The following is a 13,419-nucleotide window of genomic DNA, read 5'->3' as shown; positions in this document are numbered from 1 at the left end:
TATACTAGACTAGCTACTAGGGTTTACATGAGTAAGTAATTGATGCATAAATCCACTTCCAGGGCCCACTTGGTGTATGCTTGGGCTGAGCTTGATCTATCCACGAGCTGAGGCTTTTCTTGGAGTTGAACGTCAAGTTATAACGTGTTTTGGGCGTTCAACTCCGGATCATGACGTGTTTCTGGCGTTTAACTCCAGACAGCAGCATGTACTTGGCGTTCAACGCCAAATTACGTCGTCAATTTCCAAATAAAGTATGGACTATTATATATTGCTAGAAAGCTCTGGATGTCTAATTTCCAACGCTCTTGAGAGCGCGCCATTTGGAGTTCTGTAGCTCAAGAAAATCCATTTTGAGTGCAGGGAGGTCAGATTCCAACAGCATCAGCAGTCCTTTTGTCAGCCTTTTTCAGAGTTTTGCTCAAGTCCCTCAATTTCAGCCAGAAATTACCTGAAATCACAGAAAAACACACAAACTCTTAATAAAGTCCAGAAATGTGAATTTAACATAAAAACTAATGAAAACATCCCTGAAAGTAGCTTGAACTTACTAAAAACTACCTAAAAACAATGCCAAAAAGCGTATAAATTATCCGCTCATCACGCATCAAGGTCCCATGAAATCTATCCTCCACACATCAAAAAGCTCCACTTCTAATATAAAATTCTGTGGCATTTTATGTCTCTTGGATAACTTCACAGTTCTTTGACATTGATCACATCTATCAGCAAAGGCTTTTGCATCTTTGAAGAATATAGGCCAATACAAACCACTTTGGAGGACTTTGGTTGCTGTTCTTTCTTCACCGAAGTGGCCACCATAGATAAAGCCATGACAATGCCACAAGACACCTTTAATTTCTTCTTTTGGGATGCATCTTCTAATGATGCCAGCCAAACATCTCTTGAACAAGTATGATTTATCCCACAGAAAGTAGCGGACATCATGGATCACTTTCTTCCTTCGATGCCAAGTAAACTCCTTGGGAATAATTCTTCTAGCTTTTTAATTAGCCATATCAACAAACCATGGTGCCATGTGTACCCCAAAAGGTTTCTCATCAGGAAAGCCTAACAGGTAGGAGGGGTGCTTGAATGTCTTCACATTCAATCCGTGATAAGTGATCAGCAACTTGGTTCTCTATGGTTGTGTGGCATGCCAACTTCCTTGGTGTCTCTTGGGAGTGTTCCTTGTGAATGGCATGTAGAGGATGTGTGTGGGCGTGGCACACCTTCAAAGGGGCTCCTTGGATGTTCTCTGGTTTTTCGCCCAGCATCGGCACACAGTTTGGGTGTGGCATCCCATTGCATGGGAGAGTTGGCGTGAGCATGTGAGGGTGGCTACATGGCTTCGATGGAGGCTAGGTGAGGAAGGGGCTGACGTGTGAGGGCATGTAGGGGCATTACACGCCTTTGAAGGGTGCTTGATCTTGGCCTCCTAGTGTTTGGCTCGGTGTGGGCACACCAATGGTTGGGCATGGCACGCCATTGGATGGAGACTTTGGCGTGCCTGGGCGTGTGAGGGTGTGGCACACCTTCGAAGATACATCGTCCTTGGGAGTGCATGGCATGCATGGGCGTGGGAGGTAGTTGGCACACCTTCAAAGGAGGGAGCCTTGGCATATGGGCATGTGAGCGCGTCTCACACCATGCCTTTACTTGGTTGTCCCTAGAAGTGCTTCCTTGCATGTGCGTGCGAGGGCATGTGAGGGTGTGGCACGCCTTCGAGCTTGGTTGTCCCTGGGAGTGCTTTCTTTCTTGGGCGTATAAGCGGCGTGTGAGAAAGTGGCATGCCATGCCTCTACTTACCTCCCTCCCTCTATGTTTTTCCTTCTTCTCTATTTTTGCTTCTTCTTTGTTCTTTTAATAATCTTTAGTAATCTCCTACAAAATACAGAATGCAAAGAATTCAAAATGTATCGACTAAAGCACAATAGATTTAGAGAAAATCACTAAGTTCATTAAAATAATTAACAAAAAAAAACTACTAAAAGATGCTCATGCATCAACCTACAAAAGGTACTTGCTTTATTTGATTGGTTATGTTTTGTTGTCTGATAAACCCCATTTGTAGGGTTTATCTTGTATTGATTTTAGGGGATTTTATCACCTTTTACCCACATTTATTCAATGAAATAACATGGTTTTGTATATTCTCCTTTAATTGTGCTTAAGAGTGAAAACATGCTTTTTAGGTCTTAAAATAGTTAAATTTAATTCACCTTGATTCCATTAGATGCCTTGATATGTTTGTTAAGTGATTTCAGATTTAGGAGGCAAAGATTGGATTAAGGGAATGAAGGAAAAGTATGTAAAAATGGAGAACTCATGAAGAAATGTAGGAATTGCAAAAGCTGTCAAGCCGACCTCTTCGCACTTAATCGGTAATAACTTGCGTTACAGAGGTCCAAATGATGCGGTTCTAGTTGGGTTGGAAAGCTAACATCCGGGGCTTCGAAACGATATAAGATTTGCCATAGTTGCTACGCGTATGGTGATGCGTACACACACTATACGTACACGCGTCGTTGCTGCCATATGATCCACTTAAAGCAATACCTGGCCAGCGAATTCTAAAGCCTTATGGGCCCAATCCAACTCATTTCTGATGCTATTTAAGCCAAGGATTGAAGAGGGATGGGGGAGTTAGTTACCATTAGTTTAGTTTAGCTTAGTTTAGTAGTTAGAGTTAGTTTCTAGAGAGAGAAGCTCTCACTTCTCTCTAGAATTAGGATTAGGTTTAGTTCTTAGATCTAGATTTTAATTTATCTTCTTCTACTTCTACCTTTCAATTCCTTGTTGTTATATTCATCTTCCTCTATTCTTTTGTTGTAATTTCCTTTATGTTGTTCTTATACTTTGTTGTAGATCTACTTTTGTTCCTCCTATTCTCTTTCAATTCAATTAGAGGTAATTCATAATAATTGTGTTCATTTGATTTGTTGTTGTTAATTCTTTGCAATTAGTTGTTGTTAAATTTTGTTCTTGTTGTTGAATTACTATGTTTTCCTTTTATGCCTTCCAAGTGTTTGATGAAATGCTTGGAAGGATTTTAGAGTAGAATTTTATACTCTTGGCTTGGAAAGGTAACTAGGGAACTCTTGAGTTGCTAATGTCCAAGTAATTGATGATTGGGATCCATTGACTCTAGTTCTCACTAGTTGAACTAGTGAAGAGTTAGGACTTATGGACTAGGATTGATATATCTCATTTAACTTTCCTTTACTACTAGTTAGAGGATGACTTAATGAGATTAATCCTTGCCAATTCTCATATTGTGGTTAGTGATTAGGATAGAGATCCTTGACTACCAATACTTGCCAAGACCTTTTTAGCCATTAGTTTACTTTCTTGCCAATTATCTTTCATTCCTCTTATCAAAACCCCAAAAATAACTCATAACCAATAACAAGACACTTCATTACAATTCCTAGGGAGAACGACCTGAGGTTCAATACTTCGATTTATAAATTTTAGGGGTTTGTTTTAGTGACAAACAACTTTTTGTATGAAAGGATTATTGATTGGTTTAGAAACTATACTTGCAACGAGAATTCATTTGTGAAATTCTATACCATCAAAATCTAATCATCAAAATGGCGCCGTTGTCGGGGAATTGCAATGGTGTTATGTTATTGGTTATTGTACATATGTGAATAGTGTGAATATCTTGCTTTTTTTTGCTTTGTTTGCTATTTGTAGAATTTTGTTTCTCTTATTTTCTATTAGCTTTTGATTTTTGTTTTCTCTTTTCATCATGAATTCTCACTTTGGCTATGAGTGTGATTACAACTATGTTGTAGGTGATGAGAACTATAATGAGAATGTGTATCAAGGATGGGATAACCAAAGGTGGGAGGAGCCATATACATATGATCAATCTTCATGGCAACAACCTCCACCAATGCACTATGAAGTAGAGCCATTTTATGATGCATATCAATCCAATGGCTATGGTGAATCACCTTGTGACTTTCAAGAACCACCACCATATGCCTATGAACCATATCCTCAACATAACTCTCAACCATACTCACAAGCCTCTTTTCACCAACCACCTTCATATGACCCTAATCCATATCCATCCTACCAACAACCATATGAACCATATGAACCACATATAGAGCTACCACCATTCCAACATCAATATTTTCAAGAGCCACCTCCTCCACATTATTATCAAGATGAACCACCTCCAATATATGAAAATTTTCAACCACAAGATGAATACTACTTTCCACCATAACCTCCCATGGAAGAATACTCATGTCCTTCAATCCAAGAGCCCTATAATCCTACTCAAGATATCCAAGAGGAACAAGAGTCAAGTGATCGTCTCAAGGAAGCATTGGATCAATTTCAAGAAACCATGGAGTGTGTTGTGCAACAAGTGGAAAGAATGGAAAACATTGAACCACCACAACTCTACCAAGAAGAACCACCTTCCTACTATGAACCCTTTCCCCAAAATGAGGAACCCTTCCACCCACCCCAATCTCTAATGGATGAAACCCTTGGTGTTCTTGTTCAAGGGCAAAAAGAGATGAAAAGGGATGTGCAAAATTTCATGGCCGCCTTAGATGTGGTAACAAATCAATTAGCCTCCCAACACTTGAACACTCAAGGAACTCCCATGGCTACATGTGGAGAATCAAATGAAGAACATAGCATGAAGGAGAGATTGGAAACTCCGGTGGAAAATGAGAGAAGTTGCTTTGTATTGGAACAATTGGAGGAAGCTTTAATTGTTGAAGACAAGTAAGAAGTGGTAGAAGACTTAGGAGATGCAGACCTTCCATAGGAACATAGAGTTGAAGAAAACCCCTCCAAGATGATTGAAATTGATGCTAGGGAGGGACATGCACAACCTCCAAGGCATATTTCATATGAAGACTTGGATGGGATAGAACAAGAATTGAGTTCCCTTGGTGATGAAGATCAAGCATCAAGTCTTAGTGGTGAAGAATCCTTTGAGCATGAAGAACCTTCTCCCGTTGGATTTGAAAGCGTTGAGGAGGTAAATTTTTCTCACCCTCCCTATTATGATTTGAGTAACGGAAAAGGTTTAGATAAAATTGTTGAACAAAGGATTGAGATTAAGAGATCTTGTGAAGAGGTGGAAGTCCCTAGAAATAAAAGAACGAGGGTTGGTTATGCTTTGTCAAGATCTTTGGAAGCATCTTTACCTAGGTTGCCATCTACTCTCTCACTTGAGTGGGTAAAATTCATTTCTATTAGCTTTATTGTCCCACTTGAGTATGGCTTGCTTGAGACGGATGGTCAACTTAGGATGCTTTGTGGGATGAAGCGTAAGCGAAAGATGTTTCGTGGTTGGCATTGCAAATCAAGGCTCATTTTGGTTGATACTTCAAGAGTTGAATACAAAGGTGGGAATAGTGCTCAAATAGATGGGTCTAGGAGGATTGTTGGGCACTTCATAGAGAATTCATCTTGTTCACCACCCGGATGAATCAATAATGATGATCAACCTCAATTCGGGTGTGAAAACAAAGTGTAGGATCCCGGATTAAAAAAAAAAAGAGGATCAACTTTGGGAGCCCCAAACTTGTGAAGAACTCCATCAACACTTGGCTCAATCCATAAGAAATCTTGGGGCACAATGGAGAACCAAGCATTGGTGGGAATTTCAAGATGAATTCAAGCACAAGCCACCTTGAGAGGAGCTCCCCATAAGTCCAACTTAAGGACAATAAACAAAAGTGCTAGGTGGGAGACAACCCACCATGGTAAAATCCTTTCATTTTCTCTTTTGTACATATTGATAGAATTAGTTTAAATTCATGTTTTGATTAGTTAGTTGAGTATATTTGGTAGTATACTATGTTAAATAAGGTTTTATGGTGTTTTGGTAGCTGTTTGGAGGTTTGGAATGCTTGGATTGGTGCAAAAACATAGAAAAATTTTGAAAAACAGAGCACCATCCACGCGTACGTGCACTGTACGCGTACGCGTGCATCAAGCGTTGTTGACCATCCACGCGCGCGCGCCATACGTGCGTACGCATGGATTGAGAAGTTCCACATTCCATACATTTTCCAAAGAGTTATGTCTATGCCACGCCAACGTTATGCCTTCGGCACAACCCCGCTCGCGCGCACGCGCACATGACGCATACGCGCCACTCTCGAAATAAACCATCCGCGCGCGCGTGGATTTCCTTCCTTCACCACATTTCTTTTCTTCTCCTCTTTCCATTTCTTTCCTTCTCCTTTCTTCCTCCCTTCTTCTACCCCTCATCCAACACCTCCAAACACCATCAATAACCAATTATTTTAGTTAACTAAATATTTAGTTAGTTAGTTGATTAGTTAGTTTTAGTTAGTTTTCATTTCATTTTCTCTTTTTCATTGTAAGTGTTGGATTGTTATTCTTGTTTACCATTAATTGCTGTTGAGTATTGAAAAGGGATGTTATCTTAACATCGTTATGTTTATAATCTCTGTTGGATTCTATGATTGAGGTTATATTTTTCTACTTGGTCTTGAGTTTTTCATGCTTACCTTTTGAAAAATACCAAGTGATGAGAATTGCCTTCGAGCTTGTGACTCTTTTGAATTGCATGTTGTAGCTAGCCACCATGTGATTTGAACTCTCTCTTTGAGTGGGCAATTTCTTGATGGATGTTGAGCATTTAGCTTACTGCATTGTATTTCATGATCATATGCATCCTTATGTGTTTAACTTGAATGCTTTCATGCTTCTTTAATGCTTGTTTTACCTTACAAGTTTACTTAAAGCATCTCAAGCACACTAGGATAAGTGAAGTTCATGCTTCTTTTGTGACATCGCCCTTTTATGCTAATGTGTGTTCTAAAGTGCGCAATTTAGAATTCACACACTTATTTGTCATTAATGTCACACTAATTCACTCACTCAATTATAGTGATTAGTACCTCATTCCAACAATGTATGCTTCCTTGTTTTTATATCTTCTCATCTTATGGTGTTATATTTTTATTTTTCATGAACAATGCACCACAAGCAAACATGGAAGCGGAATAAAGAACACGCAGTGACCGGTTGACCTACCAACTGAAGGTAGCAATCCGGAGAGTCGCTGTACCCCCTTGCTCATCTTTAAGTGCACCGAGGACGGTGCAAACTTTTAAGTGTGGGGAGGTCGTCCGACCAATCGGTGATATTGGGTGACAAGTTTCTAATTCCAACACTTTTGCATTTCATTCTAGGATTTTAGGATTTTTACTTGCATTTTCTTAGTTTTGCATATATATACAAAATAAGCTTAGTCAAAATAATGAAATTTTTCAAGGATTTCTATATATAGGGCACCTCAATTTATTTGAGTGAAAAATTTTTATAGAGCTTGCTTGAATTATATATATCTTGTGGATCATGTTTTTGAGCTTAGAACACAAGCAAGTGAGATTTGAGCCTAATGGTGTGGTTACATCTTATAGCCACTTATCTTCCCTCTTGTATGCATTATTCTCTTTCTATAATTGTAATCTTTGAATTGTTTGATTCTTTATGTCCATTATTTTGTGTATACATGCATTTATATGATTGAGGCCATCATTTCATTAGCTCACTTACCCAAATAGCCTTACCTTTTATCTTCCATTGTTAGCCAACTTTGAGCCTACACTTAACCCACTTGTTCTTTAACTTAGCACAATACAAGCCTTAAAGTGAAAAATAATAAATGTCCTTATTTGGATCTTTGATTAGCTTAGGCTAGTGTGTGTGAGCATTAATCAAGAGTGGGAAAACTTGGGACATTGGTTGGGAAAAAGGGGTGTATTTTGTATTTTATTGAAAATATTGAGAATTGGGTACATACTCATGTATTGATCAAATGTAAAACCTTATGCATTGATGCTCTTGTATATAGAAAGAAAAAAAATGATAAAAACAAAAGAAAAAGAAAAAAAAGAAAAGAAAAAATATATATAAAAAAGAAAGAAACAAAGAAAAAAGAAATAAATAAAAAGGGGACAAAATGCCCCAAAGCAAAGTGAAGCTCAATAAAGATCAATGCATAAGTGTTGTGAAATGAAAAGGAAATGCATGAGTAAGTGAAAAAGTGAGAAAATGGATAGTTAGAGTAGAATTTAATTGTATAGGTTATTATATAGGTTAAGTGGAAAGTTTAAGCTTATCAAAGATTCAAATTTTAAGCTCACTTAACCATATATGCATCCTACCTTGACCCTAGCCCCATTACAACCAAAGAAAAGACCTCATGATACTTGTATGCATGCATGAAATATATGTCGATTGTTAGAAGAAAAACAAATCTTAGAAAGCATGATTAGGAGAGAATTGAGAGAATCAACCCTAAACACTTGAGCGAATAGAGTGCAAACACTACCGGTGAGGGTTTGATGCTCAATTACATGTTTTCACCTATGATCATAATTTTCATGCAAGTTTGTAAAAATATTTAATTACTCAATTCAATTGTGGATTAGACTTGCTAGTCCTTAGCCCTTGTGCATATATGCTTCTTGGGGATTGATTTATTTTGACCAAGCAATTGCATTCATGTATATAGTTGCATATAGGTAGATTGCATTTAGTTAGTTTCCATTGAATAAATGCGATGCCCCTTACTTCATTCTTGGTTTAAGCATGAGGACATGCTTGGTTTAAGTGTGGGAAGGTTGATAAACCCCATTCGTAGGGTTTATCTTGTATTTATTTTAGGGGATTTTATCACCTTTTACCCACATTTATTCAATGAAATAGCATGGTTTTGTATATTCTCCTTTAATTGTGCTTAAGAGTGAAAACATGCTTTTTAGGTCTTAAAATAGCTAAATTTAATTCACCTTGATTCCATTAGATGCCTTGATATGTTTGCTAAGTGATTTCAGATTTAGGAGGCAAATATTGGATTAAGGGAATGAAGGAAAAGTATGTAAAAATGGAGAACTCATGAAGAAATGTAGGAATCGCAAAAGCTGTCAAGCCGACCTCTTTGCACTTAATCGGTCATAACTTGAGTTACAGAGGTCCAAATGATGCGGTTTTAGTTGGGTTGGAAAGCTAACATCTGGGACTTCAAAATGATATTAGATTTGCCATAGTTGCTACACGTATGGTGATGCATACGCGCACTGTACGCGCATGTGTCGTTGTTGCCATATGATCCACTTAAAGCAATACCTGGCCAGCGAATTCTAAAGCCTTGAGGGCCCAATCCAACTCATTTCTGATGCTATTTAAGCCAAGGATTGACGAGGGATGGGGGAGTTAGTTACCGTTAGTTTAGTTTAGCTTAGTTTAGTAGTTAGAGTTAGTTTCTAGAGAGAGAAGCTCTCACTTCTCTCTAGAATTAAGATTAGGTTTAGTTCTTAGATCTAGATTTTAATTCATCTTCTTCTACTTCTACCTTTCAATTCCTTGTTGTTATATTCATCTTCCTCTATTCTTTTGTTGTAATTTCCTTTATGTTGTTCTTATACTTTGTTGTAGATCTACTTTTGTTCCTCCTATTCTCTTTCAATTCAATTAGAGGTAATTCATAATAATTGTGTTCATTTGATTTGTTGTTGTTAATTCTTTGCAATTAGTTGTTGTTAAATTTTGTTCTTGTTGTTGAATTACTATGTTTTCTTTTTATGCCTTCCAAGTGTTTGATGAAATGCTTGGAAGGATTTTAGAGTAGAATTTTATACTCTTGGCTTGGAAAGATAACTAGGGAACTCTTGAGTTGCTAATGTCCAAGTAATTGATGATTGGGATCCATTGACTCTAGTTCTCACTACTTGAACTAGTGAAGAGTTAGGACTTATGGACTAGGATTGATATATCTCATTTAACTTTCCTTTACTACTAGTTAGAGGATGACTTAATGAGATTAATCCTTGCTAATTCTTATATTGTGGTTAGTGATTAGGATAGAGATCCTTGACTACCAACCATTGCCAAGACCTTTTTAGCCATTAGTTTACTTTCTTGCCAATTATCTTTCATGCCTCTTATCAAAACCCCAAAAATAACTCATAACCAATAACAAGACACTTCATTACAATTCCTAGGGAGAATGACCCGAGGTTCAATACTTCGGTTTATAAATTTTACGGGTTTGTTTTAGTGATAAACAACTTTTTGTATGAAAGGATTATTGATTGGTTTAGAAACTATACTTGTAACGAGAATTCATTTGTGAAATTCTATAACATCAAAAATCTAATCATCATTGTCATGATTTATTTATTTGAGTTTTCCTTATGTTGTATTGTGATTGATTGGTTTTGTTTTGTTCTTATTGCTGATCAGGGATTGATTTAAACCTTTAATGAGTTGCTGCCTGGTATAGATCACAGATTCTATGTCAAACACTTATACAACAACTTCGAAAAAGATACTCAGGTATTCAACTAAAACTGATAATGTGGAAAGCTTCAAAGGCAACATATATCCAAGAATGGAAGAGAAGAATGAATGAGATCCATAATATTGATCAAGGAACTTATAGATATCTCATGGAAATCCCTACGAAGTTTTGGAAGTCTAGGTTCAGTAATCTGCCTATATACCTTTCTCGACCTTTTGGCTAAGATCAAGTTATCTGCTTAGATATGATTCACTTGTTAACAATATATGTGAATACTTTAACTCTGTTATAATAGAGGCTAAAAAGAAACCCATAGTGTCAATGTTAGATGACAATAGAATTTATCTTATGAATAGATAGGTTGCCAATAAAAAAAAGTATAGTGACCTATACTGGAGATGTTTTGCCAAAAATAAATAAGAAGATTAAAAAGAAATTTGATTAGGGTGGAGATTGAATGGCCATCTATGCATATAGAGAAAAGTATGAGGTTTACAATACTCAGAAAAACAGGGACACGTTTATGGTGGACTTAAAGAACTATGAGTGCTCCTGTAGAAAGTTCTAACTAATAAGATATCTTTGTGAGCATGCTATGAGTTGCATTAGAAAAATATGTTTTGATGTCAGCAACTATGTGGATAAATGTTATAATAAAGAAATCTAGGCGGGGTGTTATCAACATGTCATATACCCTGTTAATGAGCCCAATATATGGGAACAAACTTAGAATGATGATGTGCTGCCACCAGTCTTTAGAAAACTAATTGGGAGACCTAAGTTGAGTAAGAACGAGGCTGCTAATGAGCAAAAGAATACTAGACCACTTGCAAAACTATCTAGGGAATGGCAGCAACAAAAATGCTCATACTATTTTGTACTTGAACACAACCAATGAGATTGCCCTAAAAAAATGCAAAGTTGAAGCTTCAGGGCAAAAAGGTTGATCTAGAACATTGTCTTACTATTTGTTTATATGAATTCTATCATTTTTGTTCATCTTAGTAACTCAATTTTTATGTTGCTACTTGTAGAATGATGTAATTCAATCATCCAAGAAGTATGTTGGCACAACCAGAACTACCAGACCCAAAAAAATAGTAGCCAAGTCAGGGGCAAGTACTCAACCAAAGAGAAAGAATAATGCACAAGATATAGGCATCCTTCATATACCTCATCCAAGAGAGCCAAAGACACCATCAGCAATAATCAACCCTATCCATCCTCAGTAACTCAACATAGTCCATCAAAAAGAGTGTTGATGTATATGAAAAAACACCATTTGGGACCTGGAAAGTATTAGCATGATCTGTATAGTTTTAGATTATGTTTTATTTGTAATAAATGTGTCCGTGAACACCTTCTTTTGATATTGTAATAGTTGTGGGAAGCAACTTTATAACTTCTTTTTTACTATCTATTGTACTTGGTTTTATTTTAGGTTGTTATTGTCATGGTTATGTGAAGAAACTTTAAGACTTCTTCTGATTAGTCATCTACTTATGTGACTCAGCTTTTGTATTGTTTAAGTGATAATGTTACTGTACACTATCTATATCAATTTGCATTTAATATATTTTGATTTCTGTCTTACATAAGCAACCTTTACAGCATATATTATTACACATCAATAATATCCAATCCTCATATGTATATCAAATGGGGTACAAAAAAAATGTCCCTAAACATAACCCCTACTTTATAGAATTTTCTTTTCTAAACCAGACCACCCATTACTGTTAACACCTACATGGAATACTAAATCTTGCAATAGTTCACATGTATGGCAGCCTCATATCTCTTGCATAAGTGTGTCATTCATAAAGTAAGAATAATGCCATCATTCACCCAAGAACCCCAACTGCAATTGTTATTGTGAATTTCTTTTCAACCTTGTACATTTTTTCCTTTAATGCACTTGTTTTCCTCCTCAGTCTTTGCTTAAGAAAAATACTTACATTCTTCTCTAATCTGTATTTAGAAAACTAGAAATAGAAGATCGAACATTTGAAAAATTGATACACACTTGCAACTATTGATTAATCAAAAAGTCCCAACATAGCAATTACAATAGATTTACCTGATAATTGATGCATTCCTAGAATCTTCTTCTAGAGTTTTCCATCGTAGATGATGTTTGGAGCACAGTCTTTTCTCACAAAAGTATATTGTCCTTTTCTTGTGAGCCTTGCTACTATGCAAAACTTGGGAAGAAATTGAAAAGCCATTTTGAGTCACCTTATATGCTATGACAGAGAAGAGTATGAATCACCTCCTCAACAATTTAAGGTTATTTAATTGATGCTATTTTCTTTTTTTTTTAACCTTAGTTTTCCTCCCAATAGTAAAGTCCACCATGTGTGTCAGGTTGGATAAGTAACTGCCACATATGATGCCCCCATTAACCTATTGTGTTGGAGTTCACAACAGGACTACATTGAGACCAATTGAAATTTTTTTGGATTTAAATAGGACAAACTTTAGGGATCAAAACAGGATTAAACCCAAACATTAGGACTAATTTAGTACTTTATATCCTATTTGTAATCGTTACAATACTTATCTAAAATAGTTTTAGCATATCTAACTTATTATTTATATATGTTAGTTGATGAGCGGATAATTTATACGCTTTTTGGCATTGTTTTTAGGTAGTTTTTAGTAAGTTTGAGCTACTTTTAGGGATGTTTTCATTAGTTTTTATGTTAAATTCACATTTCTGGTCTTTACTATTAGTTTTTTTTTCTTTCTGTGATTTCAGGTAAATTCTGGATGAAATTGAGGGACTTGAGCAAAACTCTGAAAAAGGCTGACAAAAGGACTGCTGATGCTGTTGGAATCTGACCTCCCTGCACTCGAAAGTAATTTTATGGAGCTAAAGAACTCCAAATGGTGCGCTCTTAACGGCGTTGGAAAGTAGACATCCAGAGCTTTCCAGCAATATATAATATTCTATACTTTGTTCGGAAATTGACGACGTAACTTGGCGTTGAACGCCAAGTACACGCTGCTGTCTGGAGTTAAACGCCAGAAAAACGTCATGATCCGGAGTTGAACGCCCAAAACACGTCATAACTCGGAGTTCAACTCCAAGA

The sequence above is a fragment of the Arachis duranensis genome, chromosome 6 (genome assembly GCF_000817695.3).
Source record: "Arachis duranensis cultivar V14167 chromosome 6, aradu.V14167.gnm2.J7QH, whole genome shotgun sequence".
NCBI lineage: Eukaryota > Viridiplantae > Streptophyta > Magnoliopsida > Fabales > Fabaceae > Arachis > Arachis duranensis.
This window is presented reverse-complemented; position numbering follows the sequence as displayed.